Source organism: Centropristis striata, chromosome 20 (genome assembly GCF_030273125.1).
Source record: "Centropristis striata isolate RG_2023a ecotype Rhode Island chromosome 20, C.striata_1.0, whole genome shotgun sequence".
NCBI classification, from domain to species: domain Eukaryota; kingdom Metazoa; phylum Chordata; class Actinopteri; order Perciformes; family Serranidae; genus Centropristis; species Centropristis striata.
The window spans coordinates 28,137,155-28,164,263 of record NC_081536.1 but is presented as its reverse complement, the minus strand read 5'-3'; the positions used below and the strand labels follow the sequence as shown (position 1 = coordinate 28,164,263).

General features: G+C 37.7%; 1 protein-coding gene across 1 annotated transcript in view; it reads left to right on the top strand.

Annotated features, from left to right (window-relative positions):
* epas1b (endothelial PAS domain protein 1b) overlaps positions 1-27,109 on the top strand; it is a 66,425-nt gene that overhangs the window by 5,267 nt on the left and 34,049 nt on the right. The gene's annotated exons all lie outside the window — the stretch shown is intronic.

Here is a 27,109-nt window from a genome sequence, read left to right as displayed (position 1 = left end):
CAGATAGTGACACTGTGGCATCTGACCAATCAGTAAATCACACAAGATTCAAGCTTTCCTTTATTGTCATTGCATTTAAAAATTATGCAACTAAATTTACGTGTGCTTCCCATATATAAGGTGCTTTAAAAAAGACATTCAGACATTACGCATATGTCATAAGTAGTCTAAAAAGATAATAAATAGTTTAAAGGTAAAAGATAAAGTGGTGATGGATGCAAATGATGTGTTATTGTCTATTTAGGGTTGCTGTGGGAAAGAGACTATAATAAATATTATAATAATAATGACTCAATTGACCTCGATTTGCAATATGAAAATGAAACATTTTGCAAAAAGTCTTGTAATATCCTCTAATAACACTTCAGAGTTGACATTTTCAATTTCCAGGAGTGCCCTATAAAGGGTTAAAGTGCTTTATTTTGACATCCTGGCTGCCTGATAGCAGACATAGGGTTAGGGTTTGGAGGAACCCCGTACACTTCACTCAACATGTGAGTCTACTGGAAACAATGTGCAAAGGTCAGAGTACAGGGCAGCTGCCAGGCCCATATCATTACAGACTGTGGAGAGATTGATCCATTTGGGTGTATTTTCTGTCTCTTTTTAAGACCTCTCAGCAGTATCATCCTCAGTGGGAGTGTAACACTATATACTGTCACGAAACATCACTGCATTAAAATACTGTAGCTGCACGCTCCTATCTAACCCTTGTTTCCAATTTAGTGTTATATATCGATTATATTTTTGCATTTTGCATGACAATCTATAAGAAACCTGTCATAAAAATTAGATAGTTTTGCATTGTTATGACTACAGGAGGAAAAAATTGAGAATCTTCCTCTGCCTTATTAAAATATTGTTTATGTATTAAATGTGAACCTTGAAAATGAGTCAGTGCATGAAAGATGAAAGATTTTCAACCTAAACGACACATATGAGCAGCTCAAGGTACATATTAGATTAGATTCTTACAGCAGAGTGCTTCTAAAAATAAGCACACACGCCATTATACATACACGTATGGTTTAGGCGTTATAAAAGACAGCTTAAACAGTAAATAAATGTGGATAAATGCCAGAGGTGAAGTAGTTACGAGGGTTACGTGAGCCAAGAAAGTTGTGTTAAAAGTATTATACTTTTGTTTTCACATAGGACAATAACCCTGTTCTCCTGGGTGAAAGTCCACCGTTTGAAAACCATCATAAAAACGAAATAGTTTTGCACTGCTATGACTGCAGGAGGAAAAAATGGAGAATCTTCCTCTGCCTTGTTGAAATATTGTTTGGTCATTAAATTGTGAACCTTAAAAATGAGTCAGTGCATGAAAGATGAAATCGTTTACCACAATAATAGAGACTGGTCTCCCCTCAAAAACAACACCATCACAATCCTGCAGACGTAGAAGTAATGATTGCCCGTGATGAAAAGTTTAAATGTAGGACTTTCACCTAGATCAGGGGTAGGCAACCTGTGGCTCCAGAGCAACATGTGGCTCTTCAGGCCGTCTGCAGTGGCTCCCTGTGGCTGTGACAAACAAATTATACAGTTTTTTCTTGACATTTAAATTTTCATTTTCATTTTTCATTTTTGCTCAACTGTTTTTTATTATAAATATTTAACCTGTGGTTCTGTTAATTTTTACATGTTGCATTTTTCTTGTTAATAAAAATATTTCTGTTAAATTTTGGGGTCTTTGTTTTTATCCTGGTGGTATCGAAAATGGTGTCGAGTATCAAATATTTTCCTGAGTTGAACATTTTAGTATCGTGACAACCCTAGACATTAATGAGCAGCACAGGGGCTCCACAAGGCACTGTTCTGGCTCCATTCCTGTTCACACTGTACACAGCAGACTTCAAATACAACTCTGAGTCCTGCCACATCCAGAAGTACTCGGACGACACTGCTATTGTGGCGTGTATCAGGAATGGACAGGAATCTGAAAATGGTATCGAGTATCGAATATTTTCCTGAGTATCGGTATCGAGTTGAAAATTTTAGTATCGTGACAACCCTAGTTTGTGGTGCAAATTTGTTGATATTTAGGTTTCAAATGCCTCATCAGTTTATTCTTTTGTTGGCTGCCCTCGATTACGGCCTGCTGCTGCACCTCAGTGTCCCGCTCTGTTGTGCCTACTCATGAGAGGAGAGGGGAGGGAGAGAGAGAGGGAGGAGGAAAAGTTGCCAAAAAACAAGAGAGAGAGAAGAGAGCGGAGGACAGAAAGCTGTTAAACAATAGTCAGCTGGACGTGGAGGTGAAACAGATGAAGATGAATGAGTGAGGAGTGTAAAGACCGATGCAGAAGAAGCAGCTCTGACTCTGTCGGAGTGTTCAGGCCTGTCAGCTCGCCGCTTCACATGGTCGCTGTGCTCTGCGGCGAGCCGAGGCCTGGCTGGCACCGCGCCGTCATGCCTCTTTTGTGTGCTAACCCCCGGCCTCCTAACACTACCCAAACATCACGCCACTTACAGCAGCCGCTCAACCTGCCCGCTGAAAGACACAGGAATGCAGGAGAGTGAAGCTAAATGTCTAAAAGTGGACTGAGTGGATTTATCGCCTCTTGGTTTGTTTGCAGTGATGGGAAGACATTAAGTCCATATAAGTTCTCTGCTGCTTCAGTTCAGTTTGAGGTTCTCAAGCATCTGCCTTTTTCTCCTCTGGATTAAAAAACAAAAGGATTGTGCTGCTCCAATTATATGATGGCTGTGCCTTCTGATTACTCTGGGTATTGATTATCTTTCTTTATGAATTCTTTATGAAACCTTTTGGCCTCCTATTCAAGTCTCAAGTCTCACAAAGTGTTACTTTTAAAGCTGCAACCTGCAATCATTATTTTTTTTCATCAAATTTTTCTTTGGATTTTAAAGATTTGCATGAGAAAAGAGAAGAAAGACAAGAGAAGAAAAGAAAAGAGAAATGATGGACATTAGAAACATTAAGTTTCAAGTCTGAAGTGTGTGTGTGTGTGTGTGTGTGTGTGTGTGTGAGTGTGTGTGTGTGTGAGACCGTCAAGGTAAATTCACAAAAGAATTGCACAGCTTTTTACAATAGCCGTGATTCCATCAACACATTTCTCTGTGCATTTTGAAGATTTTCATGAGAAAAGCTTTATGGAAACATCAAAATTCGATAAAACTTTCTAAAATGCGCATAACAGTTTTTACTCACTTGAGGCGTTTTTTGTCTTTTTCGAAAAAAATAGTTAAGGCACTAAACAGGAGATGGAAACATTTAACTCACATGATCAGCTGTTTCCTCATGAAAGAACAATTAGAAGTTGCTCAGATCAATATATCAGAAAATGGACCTACTGGAAGGTGACACTTTTATTATTCTGGGCGAATAAAACATATCCAGTAAAGCTGACTTAGTAACCAATTTATTTAGGGATTGTGGTGGTGGATATGGAATTTCCCAAACCCATTGTCCTGGATCATTGTTGGGAAACACTAAGAGTTATTCTGGAAACTGGAAACCTTAATGTTTTACTTTTGGTTTGATAACTTCCAAGAATCACTGCCTGCATGATTCTCTGGTCTGAAGTGAACTTTGTTAGATGTCAGGTAATGTAAAAAACACACACCCAAAATCGTTTTTTTTTTTTGTTTTTTTTTAGCTGAAATCGCTTGAACTAAACAGCAGCAAGATTAAAAGCCACTTCAGTGTGTTTGTCAGTTCTGAATGAGTCTCTTGGTGGTTAAAAATCGCTCTTTGTGCTGTTTGTGTTCGGGGTTTCAAGCTCTTGTTCGGTGTGTAAACAGACAACAGACACTGGGAGGAGAGTGAGTTACAGATTGACTGCAGGAAGTGAGAGACTTTGGGTTATTAAGTAGAGAGGTGAGAGTGATACAGATGTTTTCCAGCTGTGTGGGTAGTGTGATTATTTCTCTGAGGGGGATGAAGAGCAGTGCAGGGGCCGCTCTGAGGCTAAATGACCGACTTTAACTGAGCCAGCTGTGGTGGACTTATTCTGTGGAGGTATGTGTAGATTCTGCTGAGAGCACTTAAAGAGCTCAGAGGATTGGGGGATAATGGGCAGTGTGAAGGGTAATAAAGTGCTCTTCAGTGATCACCACTTTCAGCAATGGGAGGCAGAGATTCAGCTCTGTATTGCATGACAATGGCGGTTCATTGGATGAGGATTATTACCTCTGCCAAGGAAGTTCTGTTTCTGTTTTCTGTCAGCATGCTTTACTTCTGGCGCATTTTTATGAAAAGTGGAAGGTTTTTTCCAGCAGATCGGAATTAAAGGGAGAACACACACACGTTTTTTACTTTCGATAACATTGTGAAATACGGTATTTGTGTTGCATTCATGTGGTGTTGGAATGTTTGGGAAAATTAGTTCCTGAGTGAGTAACCAGTTGAAACATCAGGAAAGGTGTTGGTGCACATTTCCTTCCTCACCTGGTCCATTCCCTTTGCTCTTTATTGACTACAAATTCTGGCTAAACGGCTATAAAACGTGTGGTGTAAACACTCAATTAAAGCAATCTTTAGATAAAAAAAAGTTTTCTACGTAGAATCCCTGTTGTTATCACGTTATGATTTTAAGTTCACGAAGCACGGCAAACATGATTAAGCTTGGCAGAGGTCTTTCAAAAATGTTTTGTTTCCTGCTGCAGAAGACACTTATTACCACTGACAGTAATATGTCCCCGTTAACCTAATGCTCATTTACATGCAGTAAGTAAAGTCCTCCTGCAACATTTACAACTCTGAAAATGCTTAAAAATATTGGGGAAAATAACAAATTCTGACAAAACACAAGCTCCTAATCACTCATCTAAATCTTTTTACATTTTCCTCAGGTTTAACAATAATGAAAAAAATAAAACAAATTATTACACACACACACACACACACACACACACACACACACACACACACATATATATATATATATATATAGTCATATTTTTTAGTTATATGTATATATATATTACATACATATATATTATTAATTCATATTTTAGTGATATGTATATATGTATGTATATATATATACATATATATGTGTATATGTATATATATACACACACACATATATATATATATATATATATATATATATATATACGTATATATGTATATATATGTATAGATATGTGTGTATATATATTTATATATGTATATATATGTAGATATAGATATAGATATAGATATATAGATATATGAGCCTAATAAAATGAATGCACTTTTTTGCATTGAGAACATTGAGATAATATATTTTAGGCTTTTAGCAATAAAAACCTTGAATTGAATTAAGATTAGTGTTTAAAAAAGTGATATAGAATGCAAAACAAATTCTAAAAACAAATTCTAAAGATTTGTAAAACTGTATATCTTAATATGGAACCTGCTGGTGAACACCTGAAGGCCTGTGGTGTCCGGAGGCCCCTGGTCATCCGTTTGGCCCCCGTGGCCCTCGGGCCCCTGCTCAGCGGGGGGAACCTCTCTCTGCATCTTTCCATTGTTGTTTTTGTCTCACTCATTCTCACCCGCCCACTCCCCCCTCCCGCTTTCCGTCTTCTTCTGTGTCTTTCTGCTCATATCAGCTCTCCCATGTTTCTGCTGGGCTCCCTGCTGAGCTCCCTGTGATGTTGTTTGCCCCCCTTTTTGCTTCCATGTTTGAGGTCATTAAACCAGGCCTACTGTATACGTTCCCCTCTCTCGCCTCCTTCAGAACTCTGTCTCCTTGCCATTTCCTATTTCCTGTCCGCCAGCTCCCCGTCTTCCTCTTCCTCTGCTACCAGAATGGCTCCCTGATCCGCTGTGTGTCACCTGGATGAGCTCCAGGTCCTCCCAGACTCCTTCAGGATGACCCTGAGAGTCTGGCTCCCCGATGCCAAGTCAATTCTTCCACTTCATGATCGCGTCAGTTAACAACTGTTAAATAAATTCAAGTGTTGCCAGTTGGAATTTCATCTCTTTTATTTGTTTGTAGCAAAGCCATTTTTGTTTTATTTATAAAGAAGAAGAAGATTACTTTATTGGACCTGCACTTATAAAGCGCTTTTCTAGTCGCTTTGCGACCACTCAAAGCGCTTTACACTACAGACTGCGCGCATTCACCCGTTCACACACACATTCATACTGGTGGCAGAGACTACCCTAAACAGTCCCACCTGCCACCATTGGGGATTCATTCACACACCGATGAACACAGCATCGGGAGCAATTTGGGGTTCAGTATCTTGCTCAAGGATACTTCGACATGTACGCTGCGACGGTCAGGGATCGAACCACCAACCCTTCGGTTGGGGACCAACCAACTCTACCAACTGAGCCACAGCCGCCCCACAATGGGGAAATTCCCCATTAATCCCACAATGGGGAAATTCAACCTCTGCATTTAACCCATCCTTTTTACACACAAGTGAGCAGTGGGCAGCACATTACTGTGCCCGGGATAGGTGCCTTGCTCAAGGGCACTTCAGTCCTAGACCTGTCAGTACCTAACCTCTAGGCCACAGACTGCCCTGAATTAATGTACTCATTAAGAGAATATTGTTAATTCCAGCCTAGTATCTGTACTATAAAAATATTGGTCTTCCCTCAAAAACGACCATTATTTGTTGTTTTTTTCTGTTGTTTTTGTGTGTATAAATAGTTTTTTAAAAAAAAAGTAAATTTCCATAGACACCAGTGTCTTTTGTTTGTATTTTGGGTTCCTGGCAGCTTTATACTTTGTTAATAAAAATAAAATGAAAAATCTGACTGATAGCCAAGTTTGTGGGGAGAAAAAGGAGCCATGCATGTGATGTAAGGACAGACTGAAAGATGCTAAACAGAGACAGAAATGAATGTATAGGAAGTTGACAAATTTGAACCAAAATCTCCTGGACTTCAGAGGTTTAATTTCCTAAATACATTTAGTATTTATCACGTTCATGAGGAATATTAACAGCACGAAAGTTCTTGGTCGTGTACAATTCGTCTCTGGAACGGAAGTCTAGAGACAGTCAGACTGTGTTTTTCCACCTGTGTGTTAAAAGCTTTCTCCTCCAGCTTAATTTTCAGCCATTTTTGACAAAACTCGCTTTCCAAAGTGAATAACAAGCAGAGAAAACACAGCAGCGCTGAGAGCGGCTAAAAGCCAGACACCCTCCGCAGGACGTATCGCTGTATCAGAGCTTGTTTTCTACCTGCAGCTGTGGCTTTTTGCTGCCTGAAAAACATGTTATGAACACTTAAAAAAAGATGTCCCGAGATACAGGAGATAGTCCATCTGAGTAAACAACCAGAAAATGGTGCACTTCACTTTTATTTTAATTTCTCTTGCATAGATATATTAGTTATCATATGCAAAAAGAAGTGTTCCTTACATTCAGGGTCACAGGGTTTTCTTTTTTTCCTTGCATTGCAGACTGTAAGCTGCTGTGAGAAGCTTCAGTGACATAGTGAAAAACTGTACAAAGCTTGCATTCCTTCCTCTTTAAGTCTCTGTAATCCTTTTCTACAGCTTACTGTTTTCAGTTTAACATTTCAGGACATGCAAACTAATGAAGTATAGCTTTCTCCTTCTCTCTTTCACCTCAGTCATCACATCTTTTTAGACATTTTTTAAAAGAAAATGTGCTTTTACCTCTGGAAGTCACACACAAATTGTCCTTCTGTTGCTGATGCAGTGCTGCAGAGCTCCTGCAACTAAAACGTATGTCTTCCCCAGAGAAGTTTATTTTTACTTCCAATAAGAAACACTGCCAATAAGGTTTTCCACACTATCTGGGAAAAAAATGATAAAAAGTTCACCTCTAATACACCGGTGTGGAGGCAGAAGTCAGGCATCTTAAAACCTTCAATAGGGCTGAAACAATTTATGTCCTTATGCCAAACTGTTTTCAGCATGGAGACGCAGTTCAATGCATACAGCTGCATGCAGAATACACCTATATAGATTGATGTATGTTCCACCTAGAAACCTTTTTATTATTTTTTAACCTTTTATATTTTATTAGAAGTTCCTTTCATTTAGATGGTGACGACGTTTTTGGGGCTTAAAAATGCTAAAATGTGAAACCCTCCAGAGTGTATAACTGTAATCCGCTCCGCCGTAGCGTGTCCGTCTACACTGCCAAGACACAAAACTCTGCTCAGATCTGCTCACGTCACGTACGCGTTTACGTCACATACTGTACATGCTCCAGTACAGGGAAATAAACAAACATGGGATTATTTCCATGCGTGGGACCTTCAAGCTGCTCTGGCAGCTCTAATAAACTTACAGGAGTCTTTCCACCAAATGTACAGGATATGTACAGATAGTATTAGTGAACAGAGAAGGATCTGGAATTACCTCTATCACATTTAGGATGCACCGATTGGTGGGAGGCGAGCCAGACGGCTTTGGACGAGACCTGGGAGATCTAGTGGATGGTGGAGAACTTTGTGGAAGGAGTAGCTGATGAAAATGCGTGGCGTGAAAACTTCCACATGCCCAAAGATGCTCTTATCACTTTAAGTGATGCCGCCTGGCATGCATACCCAATCCAATTCACACACTTTTGCGTCGCCGTATGCACGCAGATTTCCTCCTGAAAACGCTTGTCTAAACACGGAATAAATAATGAGGCTACGTTTACATGATGACGGTCTGAACAGAGGACGCAAAAGTGGTGTTGCGTCTTCTGTTCAGACCGTCATCATGTAAACGGGGCCTCAGTCACACTTATAAAACAGCAGAGCTGGAAGATGCAACAGGGTGAGAGAGAGTTGTGTAGAAGATGAATCCAGTGTGCTGGCTTGACTCCAACGTATGTAGCTATGAGAATGGAAACACATTCATGATACTAACACACGTTCAACCGGAGACTGATCGGCTCACTTGGCACATTTGATGATGTGATGCGGTTTAATGTTCACAGCTTTAAGATGCAAAAGAAAAACATGATATAACCTTACTGAAGCATTTACGTTGCCACAAAGCCAAGGTAGAACACTCCCCCTAATGCGCAAGTTTGATTTTTTTTTAAGCACCGGGACTCGATTAAAAAAATGAATCTAATTAATTAGAGGCTTTGTAATCAATTAATCAAAATTAATCACATTTTAATCGCATATAAATATCTGACCTGAGAACAGTGAGAAGTAATTTTTTTCACATGGATTTTTAGTATACCATTGAATAATGACTGAATACATAAGCTTAAGCAACAAAAATATTGTTTATTTTTGTTCAAGTCCAACAGACCAGTGCAATTTTTGCCATCAAGTGTAGCAATAGCATATTTAGAAATATAGTACATTTCATTCAGGTAGCCTATAGGTAGGTAGACCTTCTGTAAACTATAATACTTTGGTTTTTTAAGTAAAACACCATCCACGCTAGCTACCACACTAGCTGCTAGCTGCTATATGTTTTGCATTGAGGTGATACTTGAGGCTGGATGTGCTGCGGTGATATGTGAATTCCTTGTTGCATAGCAACACAACCATGCTCTTATCGATGCTTCCATCCGTTGGTTTTTTGTAACAATATGTCCCATCATCCACGGGGCCAACCAAAGCGTCTCATCAGCTTCTTCCTTCATGTTCACTGTGGTTTGTTGTTGTCTGAACTCATGAACGCTAGTTGGTGCTCCAGCATAATCGGTCCACCTGGAACTCATCCAGTGAGAAACGTTCCGCGGTGCAAAGATAAATGCGTCAATTTTTTTAATGCGTTCATTTTTGTGTAATTAATTAATCTTAATTAACGCGTTAAAGTCCCGGCCCTAATTTTTTTATTATACTGTGTATGTATTTTGGCTTTTTTCAGTTTGATAGCAGGCTACACGGTGGTGTGGTGGATAGACTCCGGTTCCACTCCGGCTTGCAGCTCTTCTGTGTTGAGTTTGCGTGTTCTCTCCATGTCAGCGTGGGTTTTCTCCAGGTCATCCGGTTTCCTCCCACAGACCAAAAACATGCACTTTAGGTTTAACTGGTGACTGTAATTTGCCTGTAGGAGTGAATGAGATCGTGAGTGGTTGTCTGTCTCTGTGTCTGTCCTGTGATAGTCCAGACCTGTCCAGGGTGTCGCCCAATGTCAGCTGGGATCGGCTCCAGCTGGCCACGACCTGAGTTCAGATAAGCGGTTAAAGATGAATGAATGAATAAATGAATGAATGGTTTCATAGCAGAAGAGATGCTTTTCAGTTTTGTAGCCTTGATGTGAGGAGTGTTTGAAATGTGATGTGAGCACTTGAAATGAAAAATAGTTTACTATACACTTAACTAAATCCTTTATCCTAATTATTCTGTCCATCTTTGACACATACAAGACTGTCTGTTTAAGATAATTGAGAAGAAAACATTCTTTATGCATTTATATTTCATGCTGCATGCTGACAACTTGAACCTTGACTTGAAATGCTACTAGAAAATCAAGGAACATAAACATAAAGCCTTGATAAACTACAAATTTCCAGTTTAGTTTGAGCCAAGCAGCTCATTTGGTATTCTGATGGAGGGTCCCACTGTGGTCAGCTGACCCCCTCACACCACCTGGCGCTCTCTCTCTATCTCTCTGTGCCTCTTTCAATCAGCCCGTCTATCCCGACCATCAGCGTGGCGTGGGCGGGTTTGTTTGTTTGTGCCAGAGAGTGTGTGTGTGTGTGTGTGTGTGTGTGTGTGTGTGTGTGCGCCTCTCTTTCATGGACTATCAAAATCATCAGCAATCTCCTGCATCGTTCTTCCCCTGATTGAGCCGAAGTCGGGGGCCCCTGTCTGGGATAGCTGTTTGTTCAGCCATGTGTGTGTGTGTGTGTGTGTGTGTGTGTGTGTGTGTGTGTGCGTGTGTGTTTGGCTGTGTTTCCAGAACTCTATGTTCCTCAGGATCACAGATTAGCCAGTACTGTATTGTTGCTCTGTGTTTGTGTTCGGCCAGGCGCCACAACTACAGGAAGACCCACTGTAAGCAAGGGAAGGTGTGTGTGTGTGTGTGTGTGTGTGTGGGTGTGTGTGTGTGTGTGTGTAGTTTCAGGTGTTTTAAAACAAAAAAGAATTGTCCTGGCCTCGTTAATACTTGGGCTTCAATAACTATATTTATACTTATTATAACTAATAGTTATATTATAACTATAACTATACTTTTTAATTTAATGAAGTGGAACGTGTTATGGGAGCAAGTGGCAACAGTTCAGCTCCTTTTGTGTATTTTGTGCAAGACTTTTTTCTCCTGCTAACCTTTTACTTTTCTATTTCTCCATACGTCAATGAAGCTGAGCTGTTGGAAGGCCTCTTTCTCTGTGACGCTCGGCTTACTGTGTCCGCGTTCCTGATACTTTAATACTTTTATAGTTAAGTCAAGTGTTCGGGCACCAGGCGACATCAGTGAAATCTGCTAATCTGTTCGTTGGTGAGAGTGATAGAAGCGACAAGGAAGGGATTCAGAACATTTGTAGAGCAAATTGTCCATGACCTGTTGTCCTGCAGTACCTGTTCTCTGGCTCACACACACACACACACACACACACACACACACACACACACACACACACACCTGCTCTGGTTACAGGATCTGTTTCCTATAAGCACCTCTTGACTTGTTATCACAACAATCACAAGGACACCAGGAGCTCATGTGTGAGGCCAGTGTGTCTGTGTGTGTTTGTGTGTGTGTGTTTCTTTTTGTGTTTGTGTGTTTATGTGTGTCTGCATGTCGCATGAAAAAACTGACAGTTCAGTCTGAATGTAATCTAATAGTTGCAAGATTAAAGACCGGAAGTGTAAAGAGAGAGAGTGTTGGATCAGTCTCAGTCTGGAAAAGGACAGAGCTGCACAGCATGTCATTTTTTTTATTAATGAACAAAATATATGATTTGTTTGAATTGTTCAGAGCATTTGTGCAAATTTAGAAGTTTCCCGGCTTAGATTAAGAAATATCTTAAACACCATAAAATGTCTCAGTACTTGTGATGCTTGAAGCTATAGTTTCATTTTGCAGACTGAGGTTTGAAATGCAGCTCTAGCAAAATGATCAAAAATAAGAAAATCTCATTTGAAACTAAGCCTGTTAAAATGTGAAGCAGGAAGACAAACCATATGGATCATTCCTCATCAGGACATGCAAAAAAAAAAGTCCTAAAAATATTATGCACACAGGGAAAAAGTTGTTAAATGTCTGTAGATTTTACAGTGAAAAACTGCTAAACCATGACAATAAAAGACCATAAAAGGATGAATGGGTTAATTCAGTTTCAGTAACAATGAAACACCATAAATGTATATCAGCCAAAACAGTATTTTTTTTAAATTTATTTTAAATACATAACTCCATTTTAAAATACACTCGCACCGTGTTTGTAGCGAAAATATACTGTAATATATATACAAACCATCATTTTTGCATTTATTTTTTGTAAAAATACTTTTTCTCACTGTTAAATGTACTAAACACCATATCTCTAGCATAAATATACTGTAATATTTCATGGTAAAATCATTAATTTATTCTTCATTTTAAAATTATTTTCTTGTTAATTATATGGCAGAACAGCGATTCTTTTGATGGAAAAACGTTTTTGTTTTTTTATAGTAAAATATGGAATAAAATGGCAATCTTAAAAGTGAAATCAACAGTACTAATATCCTTTTACCGTAATATTAGAAAAAGTTGCACCGTATTTATTACAGTAAAGTTCTGGCAACCACAGCTGCAAATTTTTTACGGTAAAAACATGTTTTTTTTTACAGTGTAGTCAAAGGGTCTGCATTTCAGGATGAAAACATTGACATAAGTAAAAACAAATAACTGTTTGTTTTTGCAGAATGTGCATATGAATCCTGATCACACACTGTTCACATGCAGACAGGAGCAGAAGAAGCGTTGTGCAGCGCTGCAGGGAGGAACATACACTCACTCACATGCAAACACAAACATATCGTCTGTGTCCTATCCCCTCAGGCTGGGGGTGGGAGGTATTGACTGACAAGTTAATCTCAGAGAGAGAAAGAGAAGTGATTGAAAAAGCTGCAGGCTGTGTGGAGAAGGTGTTGAGAGCTGTTGCTGTCACACCATCTTCACTGGGAAACAGAAGAAGGAAAGTCGGCGCGCTCTGCCCAGGAGCTAATTAAAGCTGTTGTAGGGAGAATAATCTGACTTGGCTGTATTGTTCAGATCTGTCACACCTTCTTCAGCTGGCTGGTGATGATGATGATGATGGATTGTTACTAAATCATCCAGTTACACCTTATAATTAAAGATAAACCACAGAATGGTAGTTAGAGTGTACAGGTTAAACATGTGTTTAATGTGGGCAACTGTGGTTAAATTGAACAAAAAATGTAATACCTATACCAAATAAAATAGTGATTTTTTTCTTTCACAACCCAGCTTTAATTATTTTTTAGAATGTTAATGAAATTCCACCACACAAACAACTCTTCTGAAGTGATTTACATGCATAGTTGGGAAAAAATCTCCAACGGAATTGGGAAATATTTCAGCCCATTTTCTATAAAGTAAACACAAACTCTTTTTCCTGAGAAGGTCCAAGATTTACTGATTGAGTTGTATGCTAACATGATCAATCAAAGCATCCTTATTGACTTTAGTTGTATTTAGCAGGTAACACACTCTGTTGACTCTTCTTGTTGTGGCCACTTTTTTATTTTGAGGTGTGAATGAAGAAACGGCACGCAGTGCAATTATTTAGCACTCACTATCAGCTTCCACCCGGGAAACCTATTTTAATACGACTGTCACACTGTGTGTGTGTGTGTGTGTGTGTGACCTTGTATTTCCTAAGAACTGAGGCCCGAGATGTGTTTTTAATGGACAGAGTGAGGATATTTTGGGGAAGTGAGGACATTTCAGCCGGTCCTCACTTCGTCAAAGGCTTGTTTAAGGAGTTAAAACTTGGTTTCAAGGTGAAAGTTAGGTTAAGGATAGGAATTGTGGTGAGGCATTTACAGTTAGTTAAGTTAAGTTAAGGTTAAGGAAAGGGGCTAATGTATTACTGTATGTCAATGAAGGATCCTCACAAAGATAGAAGTACAGGAATGTGTGTGTGTGTGTGTGTGTGTGTGTGTGTGTGGCCTTGTGACTTGCTGGGGTTTAGAGTGACAGTGTCACTTCTATCACAGAAGTTTAGAATGCGAGCTATCTACGTCCGACCTGTCCATCTCCCTCGGACTCTGTGTCCTTCTGTTTATCCGGCCATCTGTCCATCAGTGTTGCAAGAAGTGTTCAAATACTTCATTTAAAGAAGCAGTGCAGCAATGTAAAAATACTCATTTATAAGAATTATATCAGCATTCTTGGGGAAAAATACTTAAAAGTAAGTGTTTGTAGCATGTTGCAGCTGCTCAAGGTGGAGCTGATTTCAACTACTTTATATGCAGTTTGCTAGTTTAGTCAAGTGGTTCCCTTTCTAAAGGTATAGTGCTACACCAATAATAATACTTAGACCCATTACACAATATATAATGCAGAAAATGTTGTTTAGCATGATTAGACATGGTGTTAGCTATTCATTTTTAATTCCTTTTTTTAAATATAGCAATTGACAGTAATTATGTTAATTTAGCTACACTCAAAAAAATAACTTGTTCCCAGAACGAAATAAAATTATGGAAATAGTTTCCACCTCAACATGATGTATTTGCGTTACTGTTATTTAATGACCAGGGGTCAGTCCAACTAGATTTGTAAGGGTAATTGTAACATACTAACTTAATTTTCTTGGGGCATTTAAACGTGACTGACATTATTAAGAGTTACTTTATTTAATAGGGTAGATACAACTACTTTTTAAAATAGTGAAGTACATGAATTAACGTGTTGAGCCTACAAAACAAAGTTAGGTTGAAGTGGTTTAGCCTAAAAGATTACCTTTATCATATGAAAATGGTCATAATAGTAATTATTCAATAAAAAAATAATTTTAAAACAGAATATTATATTCAGCAATTTAATTATTTAATTAATTTTAATTTTAATTAGTTGTTTTAACATAAAGTATTCTAGTAAATGTTAAAGTGTTGCATTTTATGCTAAAACTACATGTTTTACTGTTCAACCACAAAACATCATTTTATTTAGTAGAAGCTACATGTTAGACTAAGGATAAGGTAACAGACACCCAGTTTGCTTTTTTGAGTGTATTTATTGTATCTTATTTATTCTTTATTTTCTTATTTTTATTAAATTTCTTTTCATCAAATAAAGTATGACTACAATCCACATAAACAGGTCTATATTCATTCCAGTTTATGAGTTATTAAAATCAGTATTGGCATCAGTCTCAAAAATCCCATATAAGTTTGGCTCTAATAATAATTATATAATTCATAGAGCAGTGAACTATATGATGGAGCATAAGAGACGTTTAGAGGGGAAACATTTCTTTGGTGGAGCTGTCTACAGCCCGAATACTTTTATTTTGGCGGTCTAGAGTGATGTAGAGTCTCCAACCCCAGCAGAGGGGATCTGATCACGGATCCTGCCGTAATGCTACCTTCCATCCACCTGTCATTAATGTCTGAGAAAGCTACAATAACAGAACCAAATGCAGCATTATGAGCACAAACACAACACAGTCATCCGGCAGGCTGCATGTTGACCTCAGAAAATCCTTTTAGGGTCACACATGCAATGTTTGCACGAGTGCAGGATGATGAAAATAGCTGGCAACCCGCATCTCCCTGGCTCAGGTTACTATTCTCACAGGTCTAAAAGCAGCATTGAGATGTGCCAATGAATCAGAGCAGAACAAAGAATGTTATCTCCGCTTTAACATCTTTTTCTGGCGGGAGCAGAAATCGGAGCTGTGTTTCAAGTGACGTTTTTTATTCTGGCAGCTCTCCCCGTGTTTGATAGTGTTAAAGGGACCAAGGTTAATGTGTGTTCTATTTTAGGAAACCATATTCTTGCAAATCTAATCTCAAATCTAATTTCAGACCTTGTTGTCACCTTCTGGTGAATGAAGCAACATTACTCATCAGCAGTGAGCTCACTATGCACACAGTGCACGTTTTGATTACATGTTTGGTCAATGAGTTGCGTGTCAGGTGTGACACAAACTGGGGTTGTGGGATGTTTGACCACGCACTTGTTTATTTGTCTTCAGGTGTTAATATGTAGCTAAAGGGCAGAGGATCAGTCCGAGAGGATTTCTGCCAGTAGCTGCTGAGAATACACTGCTTGCGTGTGTGTGTGACCTTTTTAAATCACCATAAGACATTGTTGTGATAGACATGCTCTTGTCACATATCTCAAATTGGCCGCAGTTGAAATGGGACAACGGGTTGTAAAGCTTGCGTGAGAAGTATTGGCAGTACTGTTTATGAATGAATGTTGGCCTTGCATGTGTTAACAACATCACAGCTGCACCACATACAGATTAGCTTCGCACGCAAGATGAAATGTTTACTGCAGAAAGTTTCATTTGAATTACAGCAAATATTAGGAATAATTGTTTATAAACCAAAACATAATCCGAAAAGTACAACACTAACTCCATAGGTCCAATTAGTAAACTAACCAAGTCCTTCATAATCTATCTCTGAGTTAGATGATTTAAAAGGACACAAAAAATAGTCAAAGTACGTTGAATTAAAGGTTTTTGGATGTGGTTTCACACTGTTAAATCGTCAAAATTTGTTAAATGTGTTTTAACATGTGAACTTATATTTGAGAGTTAAAAAAGTCGATCAAAAATATATTTTTAAACAAATTCCAGAACAAAACTACACATTTTTAGGTTAGGATCTTTTTAATTTGATGATTTAAAAATGAAAGTTAAAGACATTTGACAGAAATCACACCTTGAGATATCTGAAATTAATATATGAGTAGATAAATATTTTATACACTTTATAAGATTTTTTTCTTCACACTGCCATCACAAATGGTGCCAGAGGGTTTAATGCAAATAATGTTGTTGTAAAAAAAAAAAAAGTATAACTCAGCCTTTTTCTGGAAAAATTAAAAATTCTCAAGACAACATATTTAAATTTTATTTCCCAATAGTTTCTCCTATTAGTATTACCTCTTGCTTAATATTACAACATTATCCTCTCTTTCCCTATAATATAAGGACTTTTTTGTCCCAGTATAATGAAAAGGAAAGAAACCCCTTGATTAAATAAATTTACCAGGGTTCTTTGTCCAATAATCCCTCATTAGCATCAGCAAACAGCCAAAAAAATGTGCTAGTGACCTTAATACTGACAACACAAAGGCATCAGCTCATACAGCAGTCGGCTGATCAAAGTGTCTTATAGCAGTGATGATAATGAGACTCTGAACTGATCCTTCACCTGAGTCTCTGTTGGCTAAAGAGACAGTTTTAAAACCAGCCCTAAAAAGGCAAATACATCTGTCCGACAAAAGCCCTTCAAGTGATTTTGGGATGTTTGATAAGTGTCCAACTCTCGAGTGACTGACTGGAGCAGTAATAGTTGCCGTATTTTCCACATGGCTTAATTGCATGAACTCAGTACCCTCTGCAGCCAGACTGTGTCTGAGCGGCATCTAGAGACGAATGCTGCTGCAGGGAAGTTTTTTTTTATACTGCACCTTTTCTACCGGACGTCACATACTGCGTCACAATAAGGGAAAACAGACACAATATAAGAGTGGGGAAGCTAAACAAAGGCGGGTCTAAGCAGGTTTACTGTGGGTGGCTGGCTGCTACGTGAGGCTCCAGCATCAGTTCTACTTTTAGAGAGTTTTGGTGACTTTGTGTCAATTTTGGAAGCCAGCATATGATCAGGTTCAGGACAGACATGTCTGCACAAACTCCTGCACATACACCTTACTTTGCTGAGCCTTAATTTTGACCTTTTCAACCAAGAAACAAAAACAAAATGTATTTTACTTACCTCAGGGAACTGAACAGCAACTATTTAGAGTGTCTGTTAGTCCAACCAAACGCTGAACAAGACATTTTTAATTAAGTCATTAAGTGAAAATACAGTGAAAGGGTCAAAGTTATGACACCAAACCGGTAAAAGTCCTTTTTTATATCTAACGTTATATATAACTTTATTGACACGTTGCCATGGATACACATTGCTCTGCTTCTCTCCTGATGACGGCTCGCCTTGTTAGTGACCTGTCAATCAAAGGTAGCAACGCTCCAAATCATACGATTATTTATCTTCTATTTTCTTCTAAATGGGGCATTATTAGAACTATTGACATCGAATTGTGTTGAAGAAGATTTTTTACTAGTGATTTTTTACTAGTTGCCCTATAATAGTGTTCAACATAGTAGCCCCTTTCATAGTGCCGTTTCATGCCGGGACATTAACGGCTCTGTAACGTCTCGCCTACACTATGAACGCAGCCAAAGCGGGGTGCCGGGATCAAGTGATCCCATCAATTTTCCGCATCCAAAGGTAGTCACAGAGGAGGAAAATTGGTGGGACTGTTGGAAATGGGACCACTATGAAAGTCACGCGTGACGTCTAACACACACCTCCCACTTGGTTCCACAGTCATTGAACCACTGTTCACTGCAGCCGCTGTTGCTAATTTGGCACAGGCGGCAACCTCCAGGTCTGAGCAAGGGGCAAACCAGGAAGTGCCTTAAGCTGCATTCTACTGAAAATTCCAGCAGGGGACGCTAAATTTGGCTGCAAAAACATTTCTGTCCATTCATTTCAATGCAAAATGAGAAAACTTCTCACTTGATTTATTACCTCAGAATTTTTTTTAGGACAACACTATGGTCTCAATCTCTAGTAAAAAATCTTCTTCAAGACAATTTGATGTTCTAATAATGGCCCCATTTAGAAGAAAATTTTAAATAAATTAGCACTTCATCAGCACTCTACACACAGTACTTGCAACAAGGTCTCCAACCTAAATGATGCTTGCTGAAAATAGCACACACATCAGTACACATACACGTACGTTTCACTGTTCACTGCAGTTTCTGTGAATTTAGGCTACAAAATCACTGACCTAGGTTTAGGGCTAAAGTTTCTTGATGAATCGGTATGAAAGGCTTAAAAGATGCCGGAAGTGAAGTAGTTGTGAGGTTGACGTGAGCCACGGAAGTTACGTAAAAAATGTAAGTTGTTTTCTCCTGGGAAGGTCCACCGTTTAAACTCCACATTGCCATCAATCTTTACTACTAATAACAGTCTAAAATGTAAATATTAGGGCCGGGACTTTAATGCGTTAATGAAGATTAATTAATAACACAAAAATGAACGCATTAAAAAAATGTACGCATTGTAATCACACTTATTTTTGCACCACGGAACGTTTCTCACTGGATGAGTTTCAGGAGGACCGATTATACTGGAGCACCGACTAGCGTCCATGAGTTCAGACAACAACAAACCACAGTGAACATGAAGGAAGAAGCTGATGAGACGCTTTGGTTGGCCCCGTGGATGATGGGACATTTAGTTACTAAAAACCAACGGATGGAAGCGTCGATAAGAGCATGGCTGTGTTGCTATGCAACAAGGAATTTACATATCACCGCAGCACATCCAGCCTCAAGTATCACCTCAATGCAAAACATATAGCAGCTAGCGGCTAGTGTGGCAGCTAGCGTGGATTGTGTTTTACTTAAAAAACCAAAGTATTCTAGTTTACAGAAGGTCTACCTACCTATAGGCTACCTGAATTTATGAAATGTACTATATTTCTAAATATGCTATTGCTACACTTAATGGCAAAAATTGCACTGGTCTGTTGGACTTGAACAAAAATAAACAATATTTTTGTTGCTTAAGCTTATGTATTCAGTCATTATTCAATGGTATACTAAAAATCCAAGTGGAAAAAATTACTCCTCACTGTTGTCAGGTCAAATATTTATGTGCGATTAAAATGCGATTAATTTCGATTAATTACTTACCAAGCCTTGAATTAATTAGATTATTTTTTTTAATCGAGTCCCGGCCCTAGTAAATATTAGTAGTTTTTTGCTGCATGTACAAACCTATATTGACGTTTTTGAGGGGAGACCAGTCTCGTACGTGAGTAAATGCTTGGATACCTCTGACCCGTGTGTGTGTGTGTGTGTGTGTGTGTGTGTGTGTGTGTGTGTTTGTGTGTGTGTGTGTGTGTGTGTGTTTGTGTGTGTGTGTGTGTGTGTGTGTGCGCGAGAGAATGTGAATGAAGGGTCGTAGAGTACATCAGAAGGCTCAGTGCCCTGATGAAGCGCTGTGACTTCCATTGTTTCATATCCTGAAATAGTCTGCTGGGACCTGCAACAACAATGGCCCCAGACAATCAAAGAGTGCCACACACACACACACACACACACACACAATCACACACAATCACGCATACACTCAGGAGCCAGTTGAAGTTAACCGTTCCAGTTGACTTGATTGAGTCTGTCTGCTGGCTCATCAGTAATTAGGGTTTCACTGCTGGTCAGTGGAGGTTAATGAGTTTAAAGCTCAGAGAGACGAGCAGGGAGACGCACTGATGCGCCGATACCCTCGATGAGATAAGATAATGGTGCTTCTGTGCTCTGCCTTTCCTGTTAATTGTACTCCATCCTCTCCTTAATGTGCGTTTGCATGTTTGACTGTGTTTCTGTCGGCTCTAAATCATAGCCGGAGGGGAAACTGTGATTTTAAAATTTCTATTTTCTAACTGCCAAAACTGCTTTTGTTGATGTAAAGCAGATGGTTTTCACCTGTTTTTTTTTTGTATATTACCATCTGGTTTCCCTGTAAAAATGTCCTGTCAGTGATTGGATTTATGAGCTGGCACTGCGGCACAGAACCGCTACAATAATACTAAAACACACATATCCTCTCCTCATCATTCATCAAGTCATTTTAGTGTTTCAAGTTTTCTAAAATAAATCCACTTTTCTTGGTTTTAGAAAATAATTATTAAACAGACTTTCTTTAGATGAAGGAAACAAGTGTGTTTTTTTAAGTTTGATTTAATTTTAAAAAGTTGCTTTAGGATTTTATAACTTATTATATTACAGTAAAGGGCTGTCTGCTAATAAAACTAAAAAAAACCCAACTACAGATAACTTTGTATGTCTTAATTTATTAAATATATATTTTCAACACTATTGAAAATCGTTGTATTTAACCCTTTGATGCACAACATATGGACAACCCTTCTAATACACACATGGGTCAAAAATGACTCATTCACCCAAATTTGATTAAAAATTAAATTACCTAATACTATAATAATAGTAATTTCTTTCAAATAGTTACTTTCCGAACTCATATATTTAATATATTTAACATGTTTATGTATCATTTTGTCACACATACAGTGTATCTGGAAGGTATTCACAGCACTTCACTTTTTCAACATTTTTTTATGTTTCAGCCTTATTCCAAAATTGATTAAATTCATTTTTCCTTAAAATTATACACACAACACCCCATAATGAAATTTTTGACCCATGTTGTGCATTAGAAGCGTAGTGATACAAAAAAGGTTTTTATTCAAAAAGTAAAAAATGAAAACAAAAAATCAGGATGTATGATGATCAAAAACAAGTTGATTGAGGAAAACCTGGAATACTGAATGATGAAATTAATTTATTGCAAAGATATAGAAAATAAAAACTCAGTCAGGTCACTTCAGACCCATGTTGTGCATCAAAGGGTTAATAAGATGTTAAAAGGCAGCTTTGTGTTACATTCACCCAACCATTTATCAGAATGCAATCATGCATATACACCTGTTGTGGTAAATAATTACACTAATAATTCTCAAATTAGAATTTATCATGTAGTAAATTAGTGGGATTATAAAGTCCAGGTGTTTTAGACTTTAAAGTGGAGCAAGAGAGAACCGAACAAGTCAGTTTTTTTGCCTTCTGTGACTCTTTTTGACTCAAATACTAAAGAAAGAAATGAGAATAATTGTTGGATGGGATGAAAAAAGTTCTTGTTCAGTGGCTGAGACTGAAATGAACCCATGTGTGTAAACCTGCGCTGCTCAGTCTTTCATCAGTCATTTGTTTTGGCATTTAATTCTTCTCTTATCTTTGTGGGTTTTGAGTCGCAGCCACAGTGTTGACCTACAGCGTGTCTGCATGTGCTTCTGTTTGCACATCGGCTCCATTTAATGTTTTATTTTGCGTCATGTTTGAACGTTTGTAGTGTTTTTGCTGCTCCTGCATGTTGCAGGTTTGGCACAGACATGATCCACTCTGATAAAGTGTCTGGTGTCACCACAGAGGGGGTTGGGGGGTATCTTAAGTTCAGCAGAGCGGAGCTCCACCTCATCTGTTGTGGTTTCTGAAGTTAGCGTCACCACAGAGCCTGCAGACAGATCAGGAGTTGAAAAGCTCTTTGTTCAGGGGGATGTTTTAACCTTAAACTGATAAGGTTTTTACACAACATGCCCCCTTTGGGTCTGTGAAAAATGCTGTTCATTTAAATGTGTTATGCACACTCATTAATCCTGCTTGCAGGGCCTGTTTAGGCTTCAGCTGTAACTCTGTTAACACGTCTTTGGTTTTATGTCTTGATGACAGAAAAACGGCCTCTTAGTGACTTCTGATGGCCTTGGATATTAAATGTGGAAACAGCACAAATGACATTTAATATATCTTCAAGAGATTGTGCATGTTATGTTAAAAACCCTCTCTAGGCCAAATTTTCCCTTTTAGTTATGATTTTTTTTCCTGTGGCTTTTATTCCGCAGCTCCCAGCTTGACCCCCGTATGAGCGTATATTTTCTTTAAGTAATCGCCAAAAATACACTATTTATAGAAAGAAGAAACTGTAAAAACAGGCATTGTCTTTAAAATTTGAACTTTCCAACAGCCCTTGAATGGATCATAGGTTACAAAACTTTCTGTTAGAAAAAGTAACCAAAATGAAGCGTAAAATAGTGATATTTCTGTCAGAATCACTTTATTGTACATGTTTCATTTAAAATGTGTCCAAAAATAAAGAACCAGATCCTGTTAAAAACATTAAATTCTGCTCCTCAGAGACACTGTGAAGACATGATTGATTCTGCTGAGACGAACGATGAAAATCTGTTTACACAGAGCAGAGAGGAGAGGACAAGACAGGACAGGATGGAAACATGACAATATGTGAAATATGTATATATTTTTTACAACATCCATGACACCTGGGCACCTGTGGGTGTATATATATAATTTAATCTTTTTTTTTTTTTTTAAAGACTCATCTGAGACATTCATTTTTTTTTTCTTTATTTTTATGATTTATGTCATTCTAACTTTGTTATTCTGCTTTTTCTGTTATTTCTTGCAGTGAAATACAAGGCCACGGTGCGTCAAATGTTAGCGGCTTTAAAACTACATTTAGCAAAAGTCAACTTTGAAGCATGAAAAGTTTTCACCTGTCAGTGATATATAATTACTGTTGAACTGACTTGACCTGACACGTCTGGCGGTTATACGAGTCTTTTCTTCTTTTTTTAGTAACTAAGTTAGCAGCATAAACCAACATTAGCCGTGACTGCTTTGACAAGTTGTTGATTTCTCCGAGACTTTAATCTCATGTAGTTTATACTGGTCATTGTCCGTGCTGACATGCCTGTATTAGCAGCAGACCACATGGTATAATGGTGCTGCCATGCATGCAAGCTTCAGGCTGCATTTCCAGCCTCTGCACAGTGTGCTGCGTGTGACGCTGCAGGCCTCAATGATAGAGACGATTCACTGTTTTTATTTCTTATGCCTCGTGCTCCTTCAGGGTTTGCTTTTGTTATGGCCTTGTCACATAAGTCTGAACACTGTTACACACAGAAATACTCTGTGTAGACACAATATTGATAAAGTGTGAATGCAAGCTACAGACAGAACTAAGGTGAAGCCAAACTCCATGTGATGATGTCCTAATAAGGTTTGTTGGACCAGAGACTGAACTCCTGGACTGTCAGTCTGTCTGAGCATTGATATCAAAACGTAACTCAGAGCAAAGAGCCAGAAAAATAAGCCATACTTCTGGAAAGTTACCCAGAGTTCTGCTTGCTGACATGATTTGGGCATCAGGTCTCAGTGTTTGTAGAGAGCATTGTGCTATAGAGAGACATGGGGATTACAGTTTGCTTGTTTTCGTAAATGTTCATTTTATCATTATTGTTTTGGCCAAAAAGTTCTTTAAATAACAACCAAATTGACCTGAGGAAATGAAAATAATCACCTGGTTCTTTAAGTGGTAGGTAGGTCTAGATAAATTGTCGTCTCTTAAGAGCTGTTGTCCTCATGTGGAGCATCTGAAGCCCTGCATGATCCGTGGCTCCAAACACGTAGCATCCTCTTCTGTTTGCAAAGTTCAAATTAATGTTTGCTCACTATGTGTTGCTCAATACAAATCAAAGTTAACAAAAACACAAAACTGCACACAGCAGTGCCATTTATTATCCTATGTCAGGATTCTTTTTTTTATTATTGTTTTTATTTTTTGCAAAACCACAGTTTTTTTTATCTAGCATTTTTTGTGCATGTCTTATTGTTATTTTTTGAAACAGCACACATTTAGCTTTACAATATGCTATTAGATTTATAATATAAATGTTAAAACCTTTATTCTTTATAGCTGGGAACATACCAAGTGGTGATTTTCGAAAAAGAAGCCAGAACTGGGTCCAGACCTTTGAATCTTAATGATGTCCCTCATTTCAACAGCACTTCGAGGAAAACATGTCATGTTTTTCAAAGCATGATGAATTTAAAGCATCCAGGTTGTAGTTTTTTGAGGAATGTACTTTTATTAAAAAGGAAAAACTGAAAGTCTGGGGAATAATAATTCTATCAGCGACCGCGTAAGTGTTTTATTCATAATTTGTGTTACTTGCTAAACCAAAATGTTTTTATCATCTTGTTTATCTCACATTTGTTCAGTGAGTTTTATTGTGGTTGCTTGGGAAATTAAGTTTTTCGCTGGTGCATTTCAAGTTACACATGGAAGAAGTGTGAATGCTGTCAAAAAAACCCAAGGGAGCTCACACCTTAATCAGCTAACAATGGAGAATTGTGTCCTTAAAATTTGCAACAATATCCTCACTTTTTGTCCTATCAATTTTTATATTTTTTACCATGTTAACTGATTCGTCTGGAAGAGTCACACTACAGACAAGATTAACTACAGTGCCAGGCCGCATTGCAAAGACAGAACACAGCAGTCTTAACAGCAGTCTGTTTTTACTTTGCTCCTCTCCATCTAAAAGTCTCTGAAAAATCAGCACATTAGCATGTTTTCACATCCGTGTTAGCTTAAAATGAAGTTACATTTATGCAAATATGTCTGCACTGATTGGTTGGATTCAAAACTTCACCCCCACTCAAACTTTTGTTACATTCTACGGAAGACGATTGGGGCCAGGTAGGAGAAAATAAATAGATAAGAGGAGATTTACTTTCATTATGCAGTTCGACAAAAAAGCTGAATTGTCGAGAACAAAGTGAACCTTTTGAGTTGGGTAACGTTGTAAAGATATACACGGATTGGTTGTTCCCGTGTTGATAAGTCATCAGAGGAACATTGTTTTCTATCCGAACAATGTCATAAAATGAGCAATAACCACAATATTTAAGGTGTAGTAGAACTAAAAGGCTAACTAATGAGCTATTCTTGGTAAAAGCTGCTACAACTATTGTTTGGGAGAATCTGCTTTTATGTAATTTTATATGAGTTCTTAGACATATATTAGACACATTGAGGAAAATCCGTTTGTAGCTCACAGTCTACTTCACCAACTAAAAAGTTACTTTATTTTCAACATTTTGACTATTTTTTCTCAACATTGCATTTCAACTTTATTCTCGTAATTTTTTTTTTTTTTGATGTGCATAATAAACTTTTTTTTCCCTCCTCCCATAATTATTTTCTCATACCTGGCCCTAATCCTCTTCTTTTCTCACAAGAGCTGTTTAAGTGCTAAGACTTGGTTAATGGTTTGGTGAATGCACTATGGTCAGAATCACATTAGAACAAACATGTTTGTGTGTTTCTTTTTCAGACAGGAAGTGAAGGAAAAGCTGACATATCTTATGAAACATATCTCTCTGTATATCTCACTTTCGTACATCTGTTTTTAGCTGTGTTTTTGGAAATATGTTCGCTTTTAATGTGCTATTTTTCATATATATATATATATAGGTATTAAATTAGTCTGGTCTTGCTCTGTGTATTTATCCTGAAAACTGTGGAAGGTCACTCGTGGTGCTTAACGAATCACATTTATGGTAAATGTATAATATTTACATATTGACAAACCAACTGGCTGTCAGTGTGACCAAACAAAGTGAAGGTGTGATGCAAGGTTATTATAGTTAACGAAAACTAACGAAATAACGAAAACTAGAATTGAAAAAAACATTTTCATCAACTGAAATAAAAATAAAAATGAGAGTTTAAAAAAAAAAAAGATAACTAACTGGAACTGTATTTTGTGGTTACTAAACTAACTAAAATTATATTGAAAATGTCCTTCGTTTTCGTCTTTGTCAACTTTTTTCATACGCAAACCTTTTTGGTTGATTTGAAATCTATTTCATCTATCTGGTTTTATGACTTAATAAACTTATTGGGGCTGAGATGGATCAGACAAAGGAAATAAAGGAAACATTTATTGTGACCTTATTGAACCTTGTATTTTGTTTTATGTATTTCTAATCTTATTTTCATCTTTATTTAACAAATTGTATGATGTTCTGCATTGTTTTATCCATGCTGTATGGCGACCTTGAGTGCCTTGAAAGGCGCCCTATCAAATAAAATGCATTATTATTATTATTATTATTATAATCTCGCACCCAGTTTATACCCCATTACAAAAAACTAAAACTAATAAAAACTAAACTAAAACTAAGCATTGTCCAAAAAATAAAAACTCATTAAAACTAGCAAACTCACTCTAAAAACTAATTAAAACATTATCAAAAACCTATTTATTCTCCTTGGCGTTCAGTCAGTGGCATTCTCTTGCCCAGCTAGGCAAGAATCCTTGGCTTTCTTTTTTACTTTTTTACCCTTTTATTTGTCTTTTTTTATCTCTAACTCTGTTTTGGATTGAGCTTTTAATACTATTTTATTCTATTTTATTTTATGGTTTTACTGTTTTTAGTATTTTATTGTTTTCATTGTTTTTATTTATACCTATTTGTCTATGATTTATTCTATTTTAATAACTGTACAGCACTTTGGTCAACTGAGGTTGTTTTTAAATGTGCTCTATAA